This window comes from Nilaparvata lugens, chromosome 10 (genome assembly GCF_014356525.2).
Source record: "Nilaparvata lugens isolate BPH chromosome 10, ASM1435652v1, whole genome shotgun sequence".
In the NCBI taxonomy this organism is placed as follows: domain Eukaryota; kingdom Metazoa; phylum Arthropoda; class Insecta; order Hemiptera; family Delphacidae; genus Nilaparvata; species Nilaparvata lugens.
Window position 1 is genome coordinate 8,061,576 of NC_052513.1, and position 26,480 is coordinate 8,088,055.

A 26,480-nucleotide genomic window follows, 5' to 3' on the forward strand; every position below is an offset into this window, starting at 1 on the left:
GATTGCCAGACCACAGCCTACTATTGCTATACATATGTCTGCACAATATTCTTACAGAAGATCCGTATACATAGCATTATACATCAGTGCTGTATATATATTGTGACCATACACGCTGGTACACCGTACTGACGGTATACCTCTTTGCACAAAAATAAAAAACTAGTTATTTGTATATCTAGAGTGAAAAGTACTGTTTTCTCTCCCTGAGGGAAAAGTTTGAAGGCGAAGCCGAGGGCAACAATTTTCCTGAGGGAGAAAAAACATTTTTCACTCATGATATACACAACATTTTTCCTCCACCTACATTTTTATAAAAACTTCAAATAAAATAATTTTTAAAAACGTACGTGACCAAACAATGTGTTACAACATAATCCAAAAAGTAAACAGAAACAGCTGGCTTGTAATCACAGTTCTCCGCCGACAGCGCTATCTGTCGGCCAAAGTTCTAACAACAATGGCCGCCACAACTACAGCTATGATGAAGTTCTCGTTTCAAATTTGATTAGTTAATGGGGAATATTCGTTGGCTGGTATTTTGAATAGCATGGAATAAAAAAAAAATACATTTTTTTAGTATAGTGATATGTAGTTTGTAATAATTTTAGCATACAAACATAAATTTATATATTGATCAAATGTCTGGTTGAGGTATTGAATTAAGTTGGTTTAATGACTACTCTATATGCTTCCTCATCTGAGCTTAGACCTTATAACCTATTACAATGTAAGTTTTTAAAATAGAGATGCTTCCAATGTTATTCAAGTGAAGTCACTTTTCCTCCCTAGGGAGTTTTTCTGTTTTTTACTACCGAAAGCGAAAAGTGACACTTTAGTATTATGTTTCAGGGAGTAAAGTAAGTACTTTGGACAGTAGATGGAGGAAAAAAATATTTTGTGACTTTAGGTGAATCATAATGCTCCCTTATACTACCTTAGGATTCAAAAGATAACATCCCAACAGCTTTAAAAACGCTTTTTGAAGCTTACTCTAGAAAGCTTTCCAGTGGACAGACCCCCTATCTGAAATTCCCTAGACCCCTTGAAGCGGAACATTGCGTCTAGTATCCTTTATTGTTACAAAAGCAGCACTGGCTATTTTAAGCTTTTCTTATTGATAGTCATAGTCATATACATAAATATTCTCTCTTTGAGACAAGAACTCTTCACGAGGAACATGGGGACACTAAAAATCGTAGGACCATAGGTAAATACTATTCATTCACAATTTCAATGATGCTATAATGAAAGTAATAAAATAATATAATCACTTCAAATTTCAACATTAATCTCCGCTGCTATTTTCCGTCTTGTATTTTGTCGCAGGCTTACTAAAATACTAACATAATCATCAACAAATACTTGGTATGAATAAATTAAACTAAATTACTAACACAATCACCAACAAATATTTGGTATAAATATCATCATACTCAGTAATGCCCGGTTCCAAGACATTTGAACATGGTGAATCCGGATACTTTACACAAGTGAGCACAGGAATTATCGATAGTAATTATCGCCATAGAAATCATAAATGTCCCAGTGCAGTCGTTGTAAACCGTGTTTGACCATGTTTAAATTTCTTGACTGGGCTTGGTAAAACCGGTACTAAGACGATAATCATTTATGTCAAATATTTGTTCATGATTATGTTAGTACTTGCCTTTGAAACCGGGGATATAATAAGTTATTCAAAATACAAATATTATTATTCAATATGCATGGATATAGTCATTGATTTGATGCATAATGTACATAATGGAAGGGAGCTGCAACGACATGAATGATACACTAGGATGTTGCCACAGAAAACCCATATTCATTCACAGATATTGCGTGCAACGCAACTGAAACGGTAGCCATGCATTTAGCCGCTTTGCGTATCGTTTGGCAGTCCTTCCCCTCCCCCCACCAACGTCCGTCTTGTTATCCTTCTGCTCCTTTGCGCTGTCCATTCGCGAGAGCAACCTTCTTTTCTGGCCGGTGCACTTTCATTTTTCTCCGCCGAGAAAAAGAGAGGAGAGAGAGAGAAAGAGAGAAACACGCGCCACGCCTCGCCCCTTGTTCGTTTTCCTTTCTAACCAGTTTCAGTCGCCGTCTGGAGTGGAGGACCTTCTAGCAGTAACTGGCCTTCTCGTGCGGACGGCGAAATTCGCTCGCTGTCAAAAATTAACAGTCATTAGCTAATTAATGTGGAGCGGATTTGGTGGACAAAGCAACCTTTCTTAGCTTAGCTGTTATGACTTGCTATATAATGCTGCATTGTACAAACTGCACAAAAGTTCTGCAACAATAATTAGTATGGTGATGATATGTAATAATATGAAGGAAATTTGAAGTGTATGGACAAGTCTATGAATAACAAACAGAATCAGAATGAAAAGTAAAGTAAGGCTTCGCATTACAAGCCTTCCCTATTTCTGTCATTCAACTTCATTCATCTTGATACAGACATAGAGTATTATTGTCTGTATTGAGTATACATTGAGTATACATTGAGACATTGAGTATACATTGTCTCTGATACCATAAAGTAACGATATCTAATTGAAGAGATATTCAATCCTAGATTATTTGTCTCTGATACAGACCTATGAAATCCAAGAAGCCAGACAGCACGATGCACAGAATTTAAGGAATATCAAGGAATGACATGGATCCATGTTGTGAAAATTTACTCAAAAAACGTGTTCATCACGTGAAATCTGGATTTACCGAAAAATGTGAGAATGGTATTATTTGATGATAATGAAGAGAAATAAATCTCAAAAAATAAATAATTGAGTCTCAACTGATTTTATCAGGTGGTATCAGTGTAGTAAATATCAGTAAAGCATCATCGATATAGTAAAAATTTCCCTGTAAATCAACTCAGATGATGATTAGGTGATGTAGATGGAGATGTAGATGATGGCTAACATTATTTTCATATAATTAATTTAAAAGAAACCAGGATTGTTCCTGATGAATTTGGCAGTATTTCAAAGCTTATTGCTAGAGTGCATTGATTCAATGAAAAGGAGAAGATACAATTAAGAATAGTAATTGCAAATAACACAATGTTTTATTTAATTTACAAGCAAAACTTTTCTCTTTCAGGAAACAAATAGGGAGTCCTTGATCTCACTTCTTGTAACACTGTCATATCAGGTTGGGTATTAGAAGGAGGAAGCTATCGTGTCTCGAGTATTTTCTCATATCTACTCGTATGAGTAGATATGAGATAATAATAATAATAATATCGAGTGACCTGGCTGGACAAGTCTATGAACTATGTATTATTTGTCTCCGATACCATAGAGTAATGATATCTAATAAATTGAAGAGATATTCAATCCTAGATTATTTGTCTCTGATACAGACCTATGAGATCCAAGAAGCCAGACAGCACGATGCACAGAATTGAAGGAATATCAAGGAATGACATGGAACCATGTTGTGAAAATTTACTCAAAAAACGTGTTCATCACGTGAAATCTGGATTTACCGAAAAATGTGAGAATGGTATTATTTGATGATAATGAAGAGGAATAAATCTCAAAAAATAAATAATTGAGTCTCTACTGATTTTATCAGGTGGTATCAGTGTAGTAAATATCAGTATAGTATCAGTAAGCATCATCGATATAGTAAAAATTTCCCTGTAAATCAACTCAGATGATGATTAGGTGATGTAGATGGAGATGTAGATGATGGCTAACATTATTTTCATATAATTAATTTAAAAGAAACCAGGATTGTTCCTGATGAATTTGGCCATATTTCAAAGCTTATTGCTAGAGTGCATTGATTCAATGAAAAGGAGAAGATACAATTAAGAATAGTAATTGCAAATAACACAATGTTTTATTTAATTTACAAGCAAAACTTTGCTCTTTCAGAAAACAAATAGGGAGTCCTTGATCTCACTTCTTGTAACACTGTCATATCAGGTTGGGTATTAGAAGGAGGAAGCTATCGTGTCTCGAGTATTTTCTCATATCTACTCGTATGAGTAGATATGAGATAATAATAATAATAATATCGAGTGACCTGGCTGGCTCAGGTCTAGTGTCAGAGTTTTCAGGTCGCAACTGATCAATTTCAGGGCCTCTGACATGACCTAACGACTGCTTTTTAGGCAGCCGGGACCGACGGCTTAACGTGTCCATCCGAAACACGGGAGTGGCCCGAGATAAATAGATATGATATACTCATATCTTTCTCATTATTCATTTTTTAACAATGTGATTTTATCGCGATCACAACACTACAGTTTCGGTAATTATTGTAGCATTGTTGTTCTATTGAAATAAGGAATATCTGGGCTCTGGATATGAAACACATTCTACTTAATAGCTTACATTCTTTTACAACACAAAAAGCTTGAGACTCGTGAGCCAACTTATTCCATTACCGCAATCCATTCTTTCAATTTCTTCAGCACAAGAAAGGAATCATTTGCAACTTCAGCAGCATGATTATTGATATGCCAGCTACCGTGATGCACTAGACCTCGAACCGTCGACAATGCAACAAGGAATTGACAAAAAATGAACTTAATCATCATTCAGGAAGTTCAGCTCCTATCGAGCAAGCCTTTTCTGTCTCTAGTCCATTTAGTTACAGTGCAATACTGGGGTGCCTCATACTGATTTCAGTAATCAACCGACATCATCAACAAAACAATAATGATACGAATCAAAATCTTATAATGGCCGAAATTAACTTCCTGAAGCTAACTACTCAATTTTTTCAGCACATTAGCTTGCGGTTTGTAACTGTCAGCTTCTGCAGTAGCACTCTATGTTAGTAGGCTACACCCCCGCACGCGTACGTGCGTACAGGTCCACTCACACATAAGCAAAACCAGCACCTACGTTTATGAACAAACAGAAATACATTGCAGAAATGGGCGGAAAAGCGTACTAGATAACGACCTCGTTGTATCTGGATTGTAATTACGTTATATTTTGCAGTAAGTACGGTTTCCGAGTAATAAAACAACGCCCCGGGCAGAGGTGTGGGGGTGAAAGAGAAGGGAATAGAGGGAAAGAGTGGCTAAGAAAGAGAGCGAAACACGAATCAAGAATGATTGCGGGTAACTTTAATGTTGTTGTAAGTACAGCGGTTTACAATCTCTCAGCACACACTAACACACACACCTGTCTCTAGTACAATACTCACCACCTACCACTAAAGAGGCCTTCCACAGCAGCTGAGATTGGCCACTTTATCAAAGATTGGCCACCAGCCTGTACATTATAATCAGCATCATAATTAGGAATATGATACTTAACCGACCTTTGTTGGTAGGTGACCTTCATATACAACTATTACTCCTGTATTTGTTTATTGATTGTAATGGTGTGGTCAGAAGTGTATTAAAAATCATTCCCTTTAATTATAATGGACAGAGTAACAGGAAAATGGTAGGTTTTGCTCGGTAACAACATACTTTAGCTGATAATATTGTACGATTTACAGTTCTTTTTGGCAATAATTTTAGCATGTTCATTTTTCGAATTGACTCTCAACTTGAACTTGAATCTCAGACTTCCTATTTGAAAGTAGATTTGCCTGAAGCCTGGAATTACAGAAACGAAAATGCTATGAGTAGCGATCACTGATTTTCCTTTATCCAAAACCAAGTTGCAATTTGCCCACGCCAGAGGCTATAGTATCTAAATTCAGCACCAAAATTAGTAAAATTGTGAATAAGAATGTAATTGCATTGGTATTTTTTGTCTCGATTATTTTTATAATAGGTTGCAAGTAACGTAACGGAACTGTACCAATTTCTGTTTTTGCAGCAACCCTGCCTTCGAAAATAATAAAGCATATTTTTAATTATACGAGATTCAGTGAGATATTAAGAGGTGGAATGAATAATATATGAAAAGCATAAGAAATAATGAGTTGAAATAAAAGAAGCCTTCATTATGAGGTTCGAACAAGTAAGTCGTAGTGAAGATCGATGCCATTAAACGGCTGTGCATTGATAAAAACGTTTGTAGTCGAGTAAAATGTTTAATATTCATAGATATAGAAGAACGCTAGCGAGCTGAAATCTTCATCTCAACCTGACCGTTCTGTTCATATCCTTGGTGTACCCTTGCTATGCTAGTTGTACCCTTATTGCTATGCTATAAGTTGAGAAATCACGAAGTATAATTGATTCAAACTCATGAGATGTAAAAATATGCCGCAAATTGTATCAAGTAAGCAGATACAGCTTAGATGCTAATTTCTTTTCATGCATGTTGAAACAGGATTTGAGTGGGAAGTGCTTGATTTAGTCTCTTTCTCTAAATGTAAAGTTCACAAGAGGAAGTGTTTCTGAAGCGTTTTCTTGTTGGTATAACCTCAAATGCAAATATGAGAGAGTGTGGGCTCATCAAGACAACAGGTATAAGTAGCCGTTTGATTTTATATGCATGGAAACAGAAGTAAATAATGAATTATTGAAATGTACTACTAAGATTCAAATGAGCGATTATGTATCTCAGGACTGAGGAATGCATCCTGTTCAAGTACCTGTATGATGATAAATTCCTCATTCATGTTGGAACCAAGAATTGAAGAATTCTTGAATTTATTAATATCAGGAACTGCTGTGTTTCATCCAGTTCTAAACAGTGTAATGGAGAATATTTGCATGTGGAAAATGTGCCTATAATAACATTCCTTCCACCATTGATTCATATTCATATTTCTATTTTCAAATTCAGATAATAGCCCTACATTTGTCACTTGAAAAGTAGAACTGTTCATGGTGAGAATGCTTCTCTGTAGAGTTTCCTAAGGATCACGAGAACAACATTCTCCAAACATTATACAAAACGACAACTAGTTAGGGCCAAGCCACATGAGACGCTTTTGAAACGAGTCGGAAGGGTAGGAAGCTCTCTGATTGGCTGATTGAGTTGGCGTTCTGGAACCAGCTGATAATCAGACAATCGGAGAGCTTCCTGCCCTGCCGACTAGTCTGAAAAACGCCTCATGTGACTTGGCCCTTATTCTTGACAACTTGATAGAACTGATCACAAAAAATCTTGAACAATTCAGTAGACAGAGAAGACCAACAAACTATGGAATAGAAGATTTCTATCTAAGTCGTTCATAGAGTACTGATATCTACCAGAACACACCAGAATATTTTTGCATGAAAACTAGAAATACGCGTATACTAAGAAATAACAAACATAAGAGGTTCAAATTATCGACTAAAGCAGCTAGTGACAAATCGGCTCATTTCACAAGAAATTATTGAAAAAATCTGGTGTGGCGCACTCACACAACTTTCCTTGCCGTTATGAAAATTGATCACCTGACGCTAGTGTAAACGCGCATCCCAAGTCAAAGATCTGAGCCAGCTGGTGACAGGTCAATAACGCTGGATACACACGAGATCTGCTATCTCTTCATAGTGAATCATTTGATAGAATCAACAGTTGCCAAAAGTTTTCAATTGAATAATTACATTTTCTCAAATTTTGAGCTTATTTTCAATTTTAGGTGAAAATGTTACTGGACATTAATTGAAGAGATTTCCATGCTCAATTTTTCCACTCGAAATTTTTCGTTCAAATTATATCTGAGATCTGATAATTGAAAATCTAAAATCGAACTTTGCATAGATGGGGCGGAGCTCCTGAAATTTCTACTGATAAGAGACTTGTGGCAGTTGATAGAGTTTAACAATGACTATTTTTGGTATGAATTTGATCAAAATCGTTGGAGCCGTTTTCGAGAAAATCGCGAAAAACATTTTCGTCATTTAAGCCGCCATCTTGAATCGCATTTGATCGAAATTGTTCGTGTCTGATCCTTATATTGTGAGGACCTTAATTTCCAAATTTCAAGTCATTCCGTTAATTGGGAGGTGAGATATCGTGTACACAGACGCACATACACTCATACACACACACACACACACACACACACACACACACACACACACACCACACACACACACTCACACCACACTCACACCACACACACACATACAGACCAAAACCCAAAAACCAGTTTTTTGGACTCAGGGGACCTTGAAACGTATAGAAATTTAGAAATTGGGGTACCTTAATTTTTTTTTATAAAGCAATACTTTCCTTACCTATGGTAATAGGGCAAGGAAAGTAAAAATACGTTCGAGATAAATCTCCTGTTCATATTATTTGAACTTCGGATTTTTTGTATCACATTGATATTGGTTACATCCATCTTAAGTGACATCCATTGAACTTATTTACTGTTGTACAACAGTCAAACGCTCTCAGCATGGAGTATTTGACAAGGAAATGCCGCAAATTCAATACTTTATAGCATACAACTTATTCGATTGATGTAGAACATCAATGCAATCCATAAATAACTGTAATTTCTCAGGACAAGTAGCCGTTGTATCAGTATCACACTTTTACAAAGCCATTCAATCAAATCTCACCTTTCACACTTATGAATAAATAAAACATGCAAACACCCATTGTACTTCCCCATCAATCTGATAATAAGTCCGCTAAGCCTAAGTTCATGTTACGCTAACACAGACATTCACACAGTGAATAAGTTGTGCAAGTTTACAAAGCAGTTTCGTTCTCGTTTGAGCGTGTCTGTTGCTACGTGTTCCGTTTACTTTCAGTAGTAGCCGGGCAAGGACAGAGTGCCCTAAACCAATGCATGGATATATATGGTATTTATGTCATACTTTAAATATATGATCATAAATGGATATTGGCGTGCTTGGTCACAACTTATGACGGTCCACCCGCATATTACCTGTCTCGATCTCCTGTCTCTCATACTCTCCTGCACTGGGCTAGCCCCAAGGACGTCTATTAGTCTATTTATCTATTAATGTATCTATGACGCCTAGGAACAGGATCAGTGAATGTAGGTTATTCCATATGAAATGTTAAAAGTTCCTTGTAATGGATCCTAGTTTTTTTAGTATCTCAAGATAAAGGTTGAAAATGTGGGGATACTACCAAATGCAATGAAAAATATAAATTTAGACAAGATAATATATTCAATTACAAAGAATGATTTCAAAAATTAGTTCACCAATAACGTTATCCCGGTAGAGGTCAAGTTCCTCGTTCGTCACATGAGTCTTCGTAAATGCGATACACTTAAATCTTCAATAATCAATAAAATATTCTTCTTAAATCTTCAATAATCAAAAAAGTATATTCTGTGATGTCCTCTTCATAATCAACTCTTCTCCATCTTCAATTATCTTTACTTTGTTAGTTATCTTGAATCCCTTGTTTTGAAACAGTGGATATGATTATGTTGAGAGTAACTGATTAATCCATACTATATGGCATAAGCTGAGCTGTCCCAGAATACCAGGTAAGCTATATTCCATATCATATAAAATTCAGAATCAGATCTTGAACTTATTATACATAAAAAAAGTGACAATATTCAACCATGATAGACTTAATACTCTGAATAATTTTAAATTCAAAATGATATTTTTTCCTTGAAGGTGATCAACTTGCGGCATATTTTCTTCGGATCTTTCATGCGAAGAGGCTCTTACTAGATGATTCAGCTTCTAGTAATCACACTCAACCATTTCCTTCCTCATAATAGAGTGGAAATAACAATGTAACTCATTTTTGTGGGGAAATAATCAAGAGTTTATCGCGTGAAGGTATTCATATGAGTCTGGGATTAGACCATACGAGCATAGAGCAAGAGCACTAATAATTCTGGAGCATAAAACACAAAGAAACAAACCGACAAATGATAAATTATGTCTCTAAAGGTGTATGGATCCAATGTTAGTTCTCATGGCTTTAGAGCTTTTTAACTTGCCATGCCTTATTCAGATTTTTATTAATCTTTGTTCAGAAAAAGCATTCGCTCGTTTGGTCTAACCCTAGCCTGAGGAAAATATAATATGGAGATCACACGATGAATATGAATTCCATGGAAAGAGAAACCTCTGTGATTAAACAAGGATCTTGGGACGTAGTGATCAAATAGGCCTTGAATAGCTTTGAAATGCTTCCAATTTTCTCCACTGAGCAAACTTCTACAACTGCTAATGTTTCATTAGAATTTATTATAGAAACTGTATCATTATTCTATCATTCAGGTGTAAAAACGTGGAATGAATGGGAATTTAAGTGGAGTGAAATAGAACGTAAAGGGGTAAAGATAAGAATCGTAGAAATTAAAATTGCACTAGAGAAGTTTAAATTACAGTTGCAGCAGTTCACGACTGTGGAGTTTCTCGTTTAGAGTATAACTATCATTAACACTTTCTTATCTGCAATGAATCAGCATGATTAAAACTATTGAAAGGTGTTCCAATTAAAGTTCAAGGAGTTTTGCCGTTCACAATGCTAGTGTAGGGCACAACTGTAGGATATTGCTCCTATAGTAGTATTGTCAACTATGAAAGGAGTTAATGTGGCAAGTCTAAATAGAATTTCCACTGAGTATTGTTGTGCAGTTCCTGTATGTTTTGCAAAGTGACAGTCATTTAATCACTGTGAGTTTTGCGATTTCCCATTTCATTGTCTTCAATTAATTTTTTTCAGTTGATTGACGATTGTCAAATCACCAGATGACAGTTTTTCAGTTCTCAAGGATTTGTACAGGAATGTTTCAATGGGACATTCAGGATTTGTCTGTGATGCTGTGTCGATTGTATTGGACTGTCCCAGTTCTCATGCTTGTAAGCTCGCAGGTCTGTTTTGAAATCAACAACAGACGAGAGACAAGAGATGTTTGATTAGAGAAGCACCAATTTGTTTCTCAATACATATCTAATACTTGAGCAGCTCACAGACATGAAGATGATGTTATTATTCCATGTTGTTCATTTACTTCTTCTGATTATCTTCCCACTTATTGACATCAATCAATCAATCGATAGCTATGGAAGATAAAGTTGCATACAAAATATGATTCTCATGATCATGAATATATTCAAAGTTGGGAGATTTTGAGAATTTACAAGTGAACTCGGTGTAGTAATCAAGTGAAATGGGAGTATATGAGAGTGTAAATATTCCCATAATTTATTCTCGTCAATTAACATTAGAAGTATGTATAACAAGCGAGAACTTGGTAAAGTATTATTCAAGTTTATTATTATTATTAATATCGGGGGACCGAGCTTCGCTCTGGAGTGTGGAAGCATAGAGAATTTGTAACGAAAGATTGAATTTAGGCCCATAGTTTATATTTATTTATTCATTTTCTCAGTCGTACAATTATTTTTAAAGCTATATGAGAAGGCGACACATGCTTATGCCCAAAACTGTCCCTTTTCAAATTTATATCTGGTTATTTATGTTCAACGGATCTCGAAAACGGCTCTAAAGATTTTCACGAAATTTGGAACATAGTAGGTTTATGATATAAAAATTCGATTGCACTAGGTCTCAACCTTGGAAAAACTCGCTGAACGACATTAAAAGGATAATTCATCCTTGGCTGGAACAGCTGTGGATAGTAAAAAAGTGAGTGAGCGGGTGAGTATGTGAAAAATATCGCATCCCCGAAATTCATAAGATGACATATAGCCAGCTGTGAAATATAAACACGATCATTTTAGAGAATTGTGTTCTGTTTATCAATAAATAAAAATAACAAGCGAAGCTCGGTGCCCCGATATTAAATCTAAACATAAAAACATATAAACAGAAATTGCTCGTTTAATAGTATAGGATTAAAGTATTATTAGCTTGGTAACTATTCAAGCTAAGTAGTGATTATTGGTGCAAGTGAATTAACTGTTCCACTTATCTAGAAAATTGATAAACTGAATCACGATACTCAAATTCATCGAGGATTTCCAACTATAGAAAGTCAATTTTACTCCAAGCATTCAATCCTTGTATGTCGGATCATCATTGTCCATTACTCAGTGGGAGTAATAATAATCTCCAATTAAGTGTCAACGTATCATCTTGAAGCTTATTTTTTATTTTGGGTTGGGTTTATAAAGCTTTCTATCACTCTAGTTCATCTAACAACACTTTTTCTCGACTGTAATTGATAATCGGATTTTACTCTTCCACAAAAACACACGATATGAATGGTGAAGATACAGAGAATATGCATGCCACATAATATAGAAAATGATTATTGATTTCTTCTAATAAGGTTTTCATCCTAGTTTAAGTTATTGGTAAAACCTGCTTAAAAACCTTATGCACTCTCTCCACTTTCACAACAGTACCCTATTTGCCCCTTCTATGTCACAGTACATAACAATATTATTGTAAAAGTAAAAAAGTGTAACATAATATTATTTAAATAATTGAAATAACAGGAAAAGTATATTGGTTTTAGTAACAGGAACCCTGTAAAGGTAACTTATATTGTAAAATGTGCGGCGCAAATATGAAAAATTTAACTAATCTTCCATCTATTGTTATCTTTGATTATCCTCAGAAGATGAAGAATCCCGGAGGTTTCTTTTTAACAAAACATATTCACTTATAACTCAACTTTTTATGTTACATCCAGCTCCGGAATAATATGCCTCCAGTCTCAGTCAACCCACCATTGGCGATATTAATAAGTTGATTATCGATAACAAAGACACATAGTCGATGAATAATAAAACTATACTGTTTGGAGCTCTCCCAGTTCCGGCCTGAGCGGGTTTACCGATAGACGATAATAATTTCAATAGCGAAGGTCGATTGCTAGCAATGGTCATCGGGACATTACGGCATAAAATCTAGTTCAGACACAAGTACATGCACGTTATTTATTATCTATCTGGCCAATGTGGCTGCTGGTTGGCTATTACAATGTGCTGCGTTCCACTACATCCGTGTACTAACAGACCAATCTAAATCTAGCACCTGCTTTGTTGCGCCTATCATTCTATATATTCTCCCATTCATTCCACAACCTTATAATGTCCGCCTCTGATGTTATTAATTAGAGCACTATGCGTAGATTGTATCAAATCATATATCTATAATCTGAACCGCTATTGTATAATGACTTGTTAAAAATCTTTAACGAGCTCACCCCGCGATGTGGCTCCACCGAAATATCGACGCGGCGTTTCAATTATTATTTCAAGGTTGTAGTTTGCATATCGGAATAAAACAAATGCTCTCCCCAACTTGAAACAGACTTAGCACTCAAATGCAGTGAGTTGTGGTAGCGTTATAATGGTTCTCCCAAAACCCACACCATAAATTTCGTAAAATTCAAGCAATAATATAGTTCTTCCTTATTGTGGACGCATATGGGCAAACATAAAAATATTATTCGTTTATCATTGAGAAACGTTATTGTTTATGATTGTAGGTGTGCCGTATGATTTCGAGAATGTTGTTTATTGGTTGAATATGTTTGTATGTCCATACCAGTCCGAATTATACCGTAATAATGAATTTCATAACTGTCTATAGATGTGTCCTACAAATTCTGAACGTATATTAGATTTTATTTTTACCTTCAATATTCGTTTCGGATAGATGCAGCATTCAAACTCTTTGATTTGCTAGACTCGATCGAATATTCAAGGGGTATCATAAACTTGACAATGCAATAGTATGAAAGGCTCTCATTTTATGTTATAAATATAAATGAACCGAATAAGATTATCAGAACAGACTCAATCTAGAAGTAGGATTCTGTTTCAATTTTTTTTTTCAATTGAGTATACTGTATCATTGTGGTGTACATTCTCAGGTATTCAAAGCCCCAATGAGGGTTGCATTCCAGACATAGCAATAACATGATTTTAACAATGTGAAAATGTAAATAGAACATTCATACTTTTTGAAAATCATGGAAAACTGAAAGATAACAAAAATGTGTTTATGAATGTATCCTTGGAAGATTGATCGATAACCCATACGAATTATTGTATTGGCGAACTATCTACGAAATCGAAGTGATAGTGAAATTCACGTTGATTCACATTATAAATAATATTATTTATAGATTTGTGATTTCATTTTCTTTCAATAATTGGAGTTTCGCTTTTCGATTTGATTCACTAAATCGTGATGAATCACCATCACCAACAATCACATGACGTAGATTCATGTCAAATAACGTTGTTTCTATCCAGGTGCTTCTGATTCAATGGCGTGATTCAACAAATAATCCTCAATTCAATAAATAAATCCTATATATAATGATCTATTTTCATGCATCCGAATAGGCCACAACATCTATGATTATTGATTCTAATGATGATGACAACATACTCTGATTGCCTTGGAAAGTCTACAATGGTTCTTCATGCTGTATCCTTATTATTGCTAATAATCTAACACAATACGGTTTTTTATCAAATTTCGACATTTGAATGATATTAAATTTGGCAAGCTGTTTGGTAAGGATAGTAGGGGTAGGTAATCTCGGTATCTTCGAGATCCAACATTATTGATGTCAGAGGAATCTTATATGGTTGTTTTATTCTATAAAACTGTTTCATTCTATGGTAAAGTATGATTTTTCACAGTATTACTGGTCTCAGTTTCATATACAAATCTGTTATATCCCAGGAAAAAATTACTTATTAAATATCAATTATTCAAGATCTCATGACCCAAACAGATTAACAGACAACATGATTGACAACATATCCATGATTAAACAACCTTCAATCCATAATATATAATCATCATTTTCACACCGATTAGAATCTTTTTATGAGGCTTGATGGTGGATCATAATCTGAGAGATACAGTGAAAACAGACAACATAATTGACATATCAATATTGAAACAATCTCTTATCCATTGGGCTATATTATGATCATCATTTTCACACCGATTAGAATCTTTTCATGAGGCATGATGGAGCATCATAATCTGAGGGAGACAGTGAAAAGTGAAGCTTGTCATCAGACACAGTTCAGTCACGCATCACTCTTGGCGCCTTGGGTGACAGTTAATTCATCTCTTCCCTTTTCTTCTTCTTCTTCTTCTTCTTCTTCTTCTTCTCTCCTTCTTCTTCTTCTTTCCTTCTTCTTCTTTTTCTTCTTCTTCTTTTCTTCTTCTTCTTCATCTTCTTCTCTCTCTTCTCACATTTCTTCTTCTTCTCCTCCACACATCTCTCATCCTCCTCAGATTTGATCCAAGAGAGCCTCACTTGTCAGCTTCTTTGTCAAGTTCGTCATTAGAAACAGCTACATGCCATTTTTCTCAAGGTCCGTGAATTAATCCTTGATGTTAACAGTAGCCTGGAAATATCAAGATAATAACCTTGGACTCAGCAAATGGTTTACCTAGATGCGTAAATAGATCGGTGAAACACTAATTCGTCAACGGAATATCCTTCCTGTGTTATGAATCACTTGCAGTCAAATTTACAGAGGCAACAGTTTACTACAATACTTTCTTTTGTAAGTGTTGAATAATGGATTTTAAACTCTACAGCTAATAACCCCGTCAAAATTCTTCACTAGTTTCGTTGAAAGGTTTTATGTTCTCAAGATCTCAAGAATAATCAATCACATTCATATCTGTTTACATCAATGTAAGTCAGAATCGTTACTTCATTCTGATTTATAGAATGCATTCATTTGTTATTTTTACAAGTGATGACTGACCTACAATTATCCTATTATAGCAACATTGTACCCAATAAATGAATAAATGTGTTTTGTTTGAATAGTAATTTATTCAATAATTCAGAAATACACAACTTTCAGAAGAGTATCACAGGCTTACACCCAAAACTGTTCCAATTCTAATTTAATATCGGGGCACCGAGCTTCGCTCGTTATTTATTTATTGACTTTTGATAAACCGAACACAATTCTTTAAAATTATTGGGGAAGGACTAACAAGCACAGCCTAAAACGATGTATGTATGTTCCATACACTTGAATTCAGGTTCAATTTTCTGTTCAAACATTTGAAAACAAAAAAATCCAATTCAGATTATTTACAAACCAAATAAAATAACACTAACTAATCACTTAAAATTGTCAAATGATGATCAACTTTGAAAATTATGATATACTCTAGTTTGGGAGGATTATCATGTCATGTCAACAAATCAGATTATGTTGATCAAGTCGATTAAATTGTCTAGCTAGATAAAATTTCTCGCTGATTGATTAGCAGCTAGAAATAATTATGTCTCTCTCCCACACAGGCAATCGCATCTTCTGTCGAGAGAAGACAAAATTATCATCTGTTTTCCAAGGATGAATTATCCTTTCCTTGTCCTCCAGCGAGTTTTCCCAAGGATGAGTCCTAGTGCAATCGAATCTTTATATCATGAACCTACAATGTTCCAAATTTCGTGAAAATCAATACAGCCGTTTTCGAGATCCGTTAAACATAAATAAACAGATATACAAATAACCAGATATAAAAATGAAAAGGATATAAGAATAACCAGATACATAAATACAGAAATTTCTCGCTTAATATAATAGGTTTCAACAGTCCAAATGTAGCTAGTTTATGCGTCACCATACGTTATGTTTGCTTTTACTTCGCAAATTTGACACCTAATGAGATCGGACTCATCACGTCTCATGTGATAAAAAAGATAATTTCACCAAATTATTAACCAATGTTGATGGGATAATTGAAAGATGAAGAACAAAATATTTGTTTAACAGGTCAAAGTAACTCAAGTTCAACAGTAAAGTTCATGGTGAGGCCGACTCTCAGCATTGAAAAGTGGAGCTGACACACTCCATTCTCCAATAAGGTTAGCTAACTACAACATTATTCAATGTCTTCAAACCGAACAGGAAATTAGCTACAATGATAAGAGCAAAACAAAACAAAGCATTAACTTTTGGAATTCACATGCTGAAGGCGTTGGATATCTGACTATGACTGTGCTATTATGACTAGGCATGACACTGCAACAGCGGACAACAACGTTAGGTACACCACCTATTAGTGATGTTGACTCTATCCTGGTTCATATATTTATTACACCAGTTGATTCATTGAGATAAGTATAGAATTGAGATTCAACTAGTAAGCTTGTGTCGAATGAATCAGTTCCTTCAGTGCGTACAGACAGGAGCTCTGCTCCGCAAAAGAACGTTACACGAGCAGATCGCAAGATGATCGCAGGTCGAGCAAGAGCAGAACGCGAACAGAGCGTGCAACAGAGCGCGAGCTTGGCGAGTTCCTAGGACGAAGTAACCAATAGTTGCGCATGCATGGTTAATGTTTCTGTTGGATCAGTTACGATTTCTGTGTTAGCATTATTATTAAATTTGATAATTATTATTATATTATCCAAATTAAATAATACAAGATTATAAAAACATTTTTAATAATAGGTACCAGCATATTAGAATTTAGAAGAAAAAGCCGAACTCCCCACCAAGCCTTTCACCATTCAAAACATTGACTGACATAACCTTTTTTTTAATAAACCTTCATTATAACAATCAATATAATATTTATTATCAATTTATCATATAAACATAATTATCAATAAACATAATGTTTTTAGGCTTTCCGACAATCCTGGTCAGAATATTTTTTAGTTTTGTCACCCGATCAGTTGGGTTGAACATTTCACATGTGTGTGGCTAGTTTACTGTTGTAGCATATTGAAGTCAACAATAAGACAAGAGCACGATCATCTTGCGGACATATTGCGAACCTCTTACGAACCTCTCACGTAACATCTATCGTAACGTTCATGGAGCGTGTTGGGAGAGTGCTCTTAGGGCGTATATCTGTATATCTGTACGCATCTTTTGCTATGTTCCATTCTACTGAGACACTACACGAAACAGTAGATTCAGAAAAAACAAAGAAACATCTCAGTTCTTATCTATGATAATATAAATGATTACCGTGATAGATTGTATTATTTATTCCATGTTTAAATAGTGATAAAAACCTCCATGAAAGATCTTGTTGATACAGTAAGTGCGGATAAATTCATTTATTGAGGAAATTTAACTGCTAGTCGTTCTATTCAATAACAAAAAAGTAATAAAATAAAAACCTTGAAGGTGCGTACAGATATACGCGCCGCGAACATGAGCAATTCACTTTTAATCAGCTGATTATATCTGTATTTGTACAGAAACGGTAAGATACAGATATAAAAAGCTTGCATCAGCTGATTAAAAGTGAATTACTCAAGTTCGCGGCGCGTAAATCTGTACGCACCTTATAACCTGATATGATGTAGTGAACCTAATCCCAATTCAATATGAATTCTATCTATATAATAAAATAAAAACTTTATAATAAATATACTTTATTGAAAAAGGTTATATAAACTGGTTCAAGAAGTAGGTCACTTCAAAATTCTAATGTATCAAATTTATTTGTAATCAATTAGCCTATAGAGGGAAATCCAAAGTATTTGTAACTGTTTTCTTATTTTATCTCAATACCACTTTTTTTATTGTTTTCAATCGATATATTCTATTTGGTACCAAAAATATTGTAAGACAGTCCTTCTGGAAACGTCTCTTTTGTTCTATTAATAATTTATTACAATTTTCTCCAGATATATATTTCGAAGCACACTTGCCATCTAGGCTAAAGAAGCTAAAATAGATGGAGCAATACTCCCTAATTTGTTCTAGTTATAGTCTAATTTATATTAATATGGATCACAGGTCAAGGTGACTCTAGTATTTACTACTGTATCCATTAGTAGTTTGTAGCTTAATATAGAGAGTGATCCATTATTTTTCGAGGAAGTGTAATTATTAACATACAAACGATCACAGGTTTCGAGTTTGATAATGGTTCGACCTTAGTGGGCTAACAAGTTACAAATTTCTTGTTACCAATCCAATGTCGTCAATCTAGTCAAAATATAGAACTTTCCGCTATCTCTGTTCTCCACACCCACAACTTCAATGTCTCTGTGAATGTATTTTGATGTTTTGTTTATCTGTACAAATTGATATCCTGCTTATTTCACTTCAGTGTTTCGCGAAGTTAATTATAGAAGTGATAATGGTATAATATTGAATTTATTCCCATTTCATCTTTATCAGTATGACTGAAGAATGGATTAAGATTAAGTGATGAATTCACAGAGCTCATTTTTTATCATAAATTCAGTAGATTTATTCGATTAAAATTCAATTAACTGAAGTTTTATTGAATTTTTCTTCAATAATTATTATCGATCAATTCCATTAAATTATTTATTCATCACAAAAACAAGGAAGACTACAGGATTTTAAATTAACAATTTTAATACCGAGTCAGAATGTTTCTTGTGAATCATATTATCTGTCATCATATTTCCACGGACAAATTCATAGAGCTAGTAATACGTTACCAATGGAAAGTCATGTATTTAGCATTTCATTCATGTTTCTACAATCAAGACAAGCGAAAAGTGACTCTCTTTTTAAGGATGATATTTTAGAATGATATTATTTCTCTGATAAGCTAATATTTTCTATTTTGGTGCTGATAATGTTGAAGATTATTTCTATAATATGTAAATATTTCATATTTTGGTGATAATAATGTGAAATTTTTCTTCAACTCTCATAGTTATGAATTGGTCAAGAATTACTGTAATTTAAGTATTACGTTCACAACAATTTCAAAAGAAGTAATAGGTGTTTTCAGGTCATTTCTAAATTTCAAATAACACATTGCATTAGGAAAGTGATTGAGCATCCACAACATGAGATGATTATATAACTGTCAAATGGGACCGGTCACATGTAAGGAGATGGTCGAATAGGAAAGTATGAAAAAAATTACTGCAAATGGATCGTTTTCACATCACGCAAAGGAAACGTAATATAATACATCATACAGACGGTTTCATGGAATTAATGTATCATCTCATCCTCTTCTTCACTTTTTTCACAATTTTTTTTCTCATTTATTATATTTTTCTTCTTGATATTGTTTGTTGAACAATTAGGCTCGAATAAGGGCAATTAACGAATACCTCTTGATGTCTTGTATATTTTCGATGAACATGGTTCATTGAAATTGGAGATTATAAGATTTATAATTTTAAGATTATATGATGAAACTTTATCTGTAACACCAGTACACGAGAGAATCACACAAAATAGAAGAAACAGTTGCCCTCATTAGAATAGAATGCCTACAGAAAGAATTCCTTTCGAGGCCCAATATTATGCACCAACTAGTAAAAGGAATGAAGGAGAGCCGAGGAAAAGATGGAACTGGTTGATAATTAATAGACTCAATCATCGGAGTGAAGAAGAAGAAGAAAAAGAAGGAAGATTTTAAGACATTTGAATGCTCAAATTGGTGAAAAATAATCAATATCATAATCCTATTTCTGGATTGGACTGAAGGATTTTTATTGAACAAATTAACTCTGTTGAATTATAATTCGAAAATAATTCAATAGAGAGGATTTAATATGGTTATTATTTTAACAACTTCCATCATTCAATAGAGGGGTAGAGTAAGAAGATTCCTCCGGTTTTTTAGTACACTAGTATTTATCGAGTTCAGTATATCTCACCCTCTCTCTCTCTCTCTCTCTCTCTCTCTCTCTCTCTCTCTCTCTCTCTTTTCATGCGTGAGTTTGGATAGGAAGAGGCTGGAAGAGGCTTGTTATGAACGGTGTGTGACTCGCCAACAAGACGACGCGAGTAGGCCTGCAATGTTTCATAAGTTGGTATACGTTTAGATATTTGCTGTTACACTCTGATTGACAAAGAGAGAGGCGCAGACGCCGTTTCGGTTGGACAACACAGAAAGTCGGAGGAAGTTGCCTGTTATGTGCACTTGAGAAACAAACAAGTGCCACATCACATGTAATGCGGGCCGACGGTGATGCAAAAGTTGGTCCAATTCTTCCGTAATTGTAACGATACTCTAACAGAAATTCTACAATTCGTCGGCATATTGTTCTCTCCTTCATTAGCGATATATCTCAAAATGCAATACTGTTCAATATTCTTCATTATTGTATAAGAGCTATCTAATTATTGTATTCTAATTTTTGTGAGTAATATCTCAAGGATGTATTATCACTTACAGATATAATTTATATCAATTAGAAAATAGATTATTTTTTCATATTTATATATTAAAAATTTCTGTAAGAGAATAAAACAACCACTTTTTTATTTTAATACAAACTCTCATCACTGTAAATTGTTGATAATAAGATTCGTCATTGTATTTGAATGATTAGTTTCTATTGCATTCATTTGAAAAATGTTCATTCTTATTTCCTTACCTTCGTATTCCATCAACTTTTTCTTTCATAGCATACAAGAAGCATTTCAAAAATGTCTGCATTGAAATTGATTTGGGGCTGGTTTCCGAGCTCGGGATTTAGCTAAGTTCCAAACTAAACAGTTCTATAATTGGAATCGTTTTTCCTTGACGTAATTAAACATTTCTAAATCATTCAAAATAGCTGAAACATTACACTATTTTCTCTTTATTTTATTTTGTGTTTAATTTCCTCATTTTTTGAAATTCAATTCGAACGTGACTTTGACAATGACTACGACTACGCCCCGCTTTGGAAAGCCAATTTTCTTACTCCAGCTGTTTAAAGTCTAGCCAAATCCCGAGCTCGGAAACCGGCCCTTAACCTCGTTTCTATCCAAACCGTACTCTAGTTTTTACTTTCCTTGCCCTACTACCATAGGTAAGGAAAGTATTGCTTTCCAAAAAAAATTAAGGTACCCCAATTTCAAGTTTTCTATACGTTTCAAGGTCTCCTGAGTCCAAAAACATGATTTTTGGGTATTGGTCTGTGTGTGTGTATGTGTGTATGTGTGTGTGTGTGTGTATGTGTGTGTGTGTATGTGTGTGTGTGTGTGTATGTCTGTGAACACGATAACTCCATTCCTAATTAACCGATCGACTTGAAATTTTAAACTTAAGGTCCCTATACCATGAGGACCCGACAATAAGAAATTCAATAAAATTCAATTCAAGATGGCGGAAAAAATGGCGGATAATTACTAAAAAACCATGTTTTTCACGTTTTTCTCGAAAATGGCTCTAACGATTTTCTTCAAATTTATATCATGGATAGCTATTTATAAGCCCTATTAAATAGCATAAGTCTCATTTCTGGGAAAATTTCAGGAGCTCCGTAATATTCTTGAGAAAAATGGCGGAAAATGACTAAAAAACCATGTTTTTCACGGTTTTCTCGAAAACGGCTCCAACGATTTTCTTCAAATTTATACCATGGATAGCTATTTTTAAGCCCTATCAACTGGCATAAGTTTCATTTCTAGGAAAATTTCAGGAGCTCCGTAATATTCTTGAGAAAAATGGCGGATAATGACTAAAAATCCATGTTTTTCACGGTTTTCTCGAAAACGGCTCTAACGATTTTCTTCAAATTCAAGCCATGGGTAGCTATTCATAAGTCCTATCAAATGACATGAGTTTTTTCCTTGGAAAATTGCAGGAGCTCCGTAATATTCTTGAGAAAAATGGCGGATAATTACTAAAAAACCATGTTTTTCACGATTTTTTCAAAATAACTTGACCGATTTTTTTCAAATTCATACTCTGTATAGTTATTTATCAGCTCTATTAACTGGCATGAGTCTCCTTTCTGGGAAACTAATGGGGGGTCCACCCCATCCTTGAGAAATGGACTTTGTAACCTCCTACTCGTGCATGAGGTAGGTAGGTAGAGCAGTTCATAAAAAGAACACATAGTCGAGATATTTCATCTGTAGAACAGCTGTTTTGACGACTTTAAAAAAATGACGACTAAAAAAATCATTGAATTTCACAATTTACACAAAGGAAAAAGTACTCTGAAAACAATTATATATACACATATACAAAAGTCTGATCGTAGTTTCGAATATGAGCAAGGAAAGTTGTGTGAGTGTACCACACCAGATTTTTCCGTGTTTGTTTCCTGTATATGATAATTTCGTTTCAAATCTTATATTAATTTTGGATATTTATTCTCATGCCTGAGATTTGTATGAATCTTTTGAACTACATAAGCTCATACTATTGACATGTCTATTTGAATGAACTATATAAAACTCAGAAGTAAGAAGAAAAAATAATACCAAAAATGTGTAAACGCTCCACATTATTAACAATAGAAAAAACGTTATGAAGAATTGAGATGAGATTGTATTATGAAGAATCATTCAGTTTGCACTAAGAGCAAATGAAGATACCAGCACATTTTTTGACACCCTCATCGATTTTCATTTGTATACGGTACAAATTTATGAATACACGAAAATCGTATAAACATTGTCACGTGGTAATTTGAAACCACCAAATATTTTTAAATGAGCCAATGAAATGTAATAGAACTATAAAATTGGAAAGAAGGTTAGACCTATCCAAAGAGTAAATCAACTCAAATCAAGTATTATTAGCGAGTAGGAGTAATAGCATTATCAACAACGATAAGAAAACATGTATTATTGTGATTTAATAATTATGAGAACCCATTGGTAAGATCAAAAAATTATAAAGCGGCATAATTATTATTGGCGGATTATAAAAAAAAAAATAAATAAAATGCATGAACATTGAGGTTAGAGTTACTTGTTTACGTTTTGAAAAGAATTAGTCGATCTTGGATAAATCGATAATTATTAGAACCAATACTGAACGAATCAGCTGATTATTCGATCAACCCATATGACCGGTTGAATCATATAAAATTCACTCATAAAGGATATATTATGTATACTAAAGGAAGTCGATGTGTAGAAATACAAATAACTATTATTTCTGTATAAATATTTATTATAATCCAAAAAAGCATGATAAATCAAGAGTATACAAAACTCATATAAAAACTAAATGTATTATCTATTAAAATCGTATGTTACGATTTATTTATGAATTCAATTTAAGATAAATACTCCATATATTTGTATAAAAACTTCTTTTATTTAATTTTTTCTATTATAAAGCCGAGGAAGCCCTGATTCCCAAGGCAACCAATTGTATTGAGTCTATTAAATTGAAGGCCAATCAGAGAGTAGCTTACAGAATTATTCTAGGAAGAGGCAAATTTTTCTGAAAACCTCTTTCTTCTGGCTTAAGATCCCAACCGAGAGGATGCACATGGAGTTTAGGGTTTTTTCTTCTTCCTTTTAAAAATTTTTAATGAATTATTAAGCCAAACCCTTTTTTAAATGTAATGTATGTTTGTTGAATGTTAATTATTTGTGAACTCAGTGCTGTCAAGGAGTTCGTAATTGTAAAGATTCCCATAAAAATAGCTTTAATTCGAAAGAAACTTATAAAAATCTGGATCACGCGTTAGCCCAGCAGTGACGAAAAGGAGCCTACCTAATTAATTATTGGAAATAATTAATTCAATCCACGAGAACATCTAGAACTTCAGTCAGTGAGTGATAAGTCAAACCAAATGAGCTCATTTTTTCTACGTTCAGTGGGGGTAATTATTAAAACAAAAAGCGCTATTCCAATTAATTAGAATTAAAATAAAAAGTCACCACGTGTTGAACAATATCACATAGTTCATAAGAACATTTTATAAATTTATTTAATATATGTAGGAAGCTTACTTCCATGCACAGCCCGAATTCATATAAATCCCTGAGATCTCATGTTTGAATATTAATTTATTAATATTAATTTTGTTTATTGAACAAAGTATACCATATCAAACTTATAGACCGAACAGGTTTTTATTGCAGAATTTTGTATTGATTGGAAGTCTAAGTACCAGTATTAAATATAATATATTTATGAATTTGAAACTCACTATTGTGAATATTAGCAAAGCCTGTGATAATTATTCAGATTTTAAAATAGATTATTTAAGTGAATTATAGATATATCGAATATTTTATGCATATCTTTTTTATGGGAATATATTTTGTGTTTTATGTCAGCATACAAATCGTAGAATTTTATTTTATCCTAGTTCATCTCGTGTTATATAGTTTGAGCTGTTTTGGTACCAACAAATATTTAGCAGCACTTAAAATCATAGAATCAAATAATATTAACCTTATTCAGAGCACTCAATATTTATCATCCTTTGATGATATTCATTTTATCAGCCAGAACAAGTATATTAAGAAATTATATTAATAAGGTTCCAGTTATATCATATAAGGATCCAGAGAGCTTCAAGAACTGGCGTTGTAAGTTCTAAGGAATTTTGAAAGGGTATATTGGTGAATACTTGTATTCACGACGAGCGTTTTAAGAATCAACTAGAAACAACTATAGTTGGTCCTGATTATTCTCTAGTGGTACATGGTTACTGATAATCAGTCATCAAATATTCTTTTAATTTCCTTACTGGTATTCTTCAAGAACTTCATAGAAGCAGCGGTAAGAATTACCAATTACCGATCACTGAACCTTATGGTGATTATTTGTATTTATAAAATTCATGTTTCTACCACTGAGCTAGAGCTGAGGTTTGAACCCAGTAATTTTGCGAGCCGGAAGGCCTTAATTTTTTGTGAATTTATTCGCAAAAGAGGGAATTTAGAGACTGCTCTTATAAATACCAGAAACATCGTATTATCTGTGAAGGAATTACAATCCACAACTTCTCACAATAGCTTCATAACGTGGGACTCTATCATAAGAGATAACCCCCCCAGGAGCACAACTTCACACAATGGCACCCAACCAGTGGAGCGTGATGAAAAGCTTACCTACTCAATCTTACTATCAATGATTAATGAAATTATTGATAAAACTGAAAGCTGCAAGAAACATAATCTGAAGTTGTTTCGACAAGATATATCTGATAATCTATTGTAAGTTCTGGCTAAAATAATTGAGTTGCTCTTCAAATTAAAATTTTTCAAGCTGCATAAATACAGACAAACTGTATCACACGAGTTTGATAACATAATTCTCATAATAGAGAAAATTGGATGGAAATTTCCATAAAAGTTATAGTAAAAATTTGATTTTGATCTTTGAATCTAGACATTGTATGCTGACCAGGGTATAGGTTATTTGAGGCATTATAATACTATCGTTATTCAGGAGGATAAGACCCTAATTAAAATTTTAAGAACTATATTAGTGTAATTTGTAAGCCATATCTGTCTATGTTGATAAGCGTACCTGTAGCACTCGAAGGTCTTTTTGTAATATATGTACATGACACTTGAAACTTTAACACAACACAATTTTATCCAGAATAGGCACTATCACTGAATCCATTTTAATATTCCTGAGACTTGGCAACACACTTGGCTATTTACTCGAAGTATTCCATAATAACGTCACCATGAACCAGTCACCAGCTAACTCGCAAATCTCCTACTTCAGCGACCACCCCCAAAACTATGTAGCTACGACACCGGCCAATCAACAACCACAGGACAACGTCGCGGAGACCCCACGAGAGAGAGAGGGAGGCAGCATATGCTCCATCAGTTTCGACCCGCAAAACTTAGCCCAATTGTCTTCTACGAAGATTGATAACGTCGTCGATGCGATTAATTCCGATGAGAGTCCGGCTGAGGGAGATGAGGGAGTGAGGGCGTCCAACCCGGTACCGGCGTCTTCGCAGATCGCTCCAAGCATCGCCGAGGGAACGGAGAGTGCCGCCACCCAGTCGCC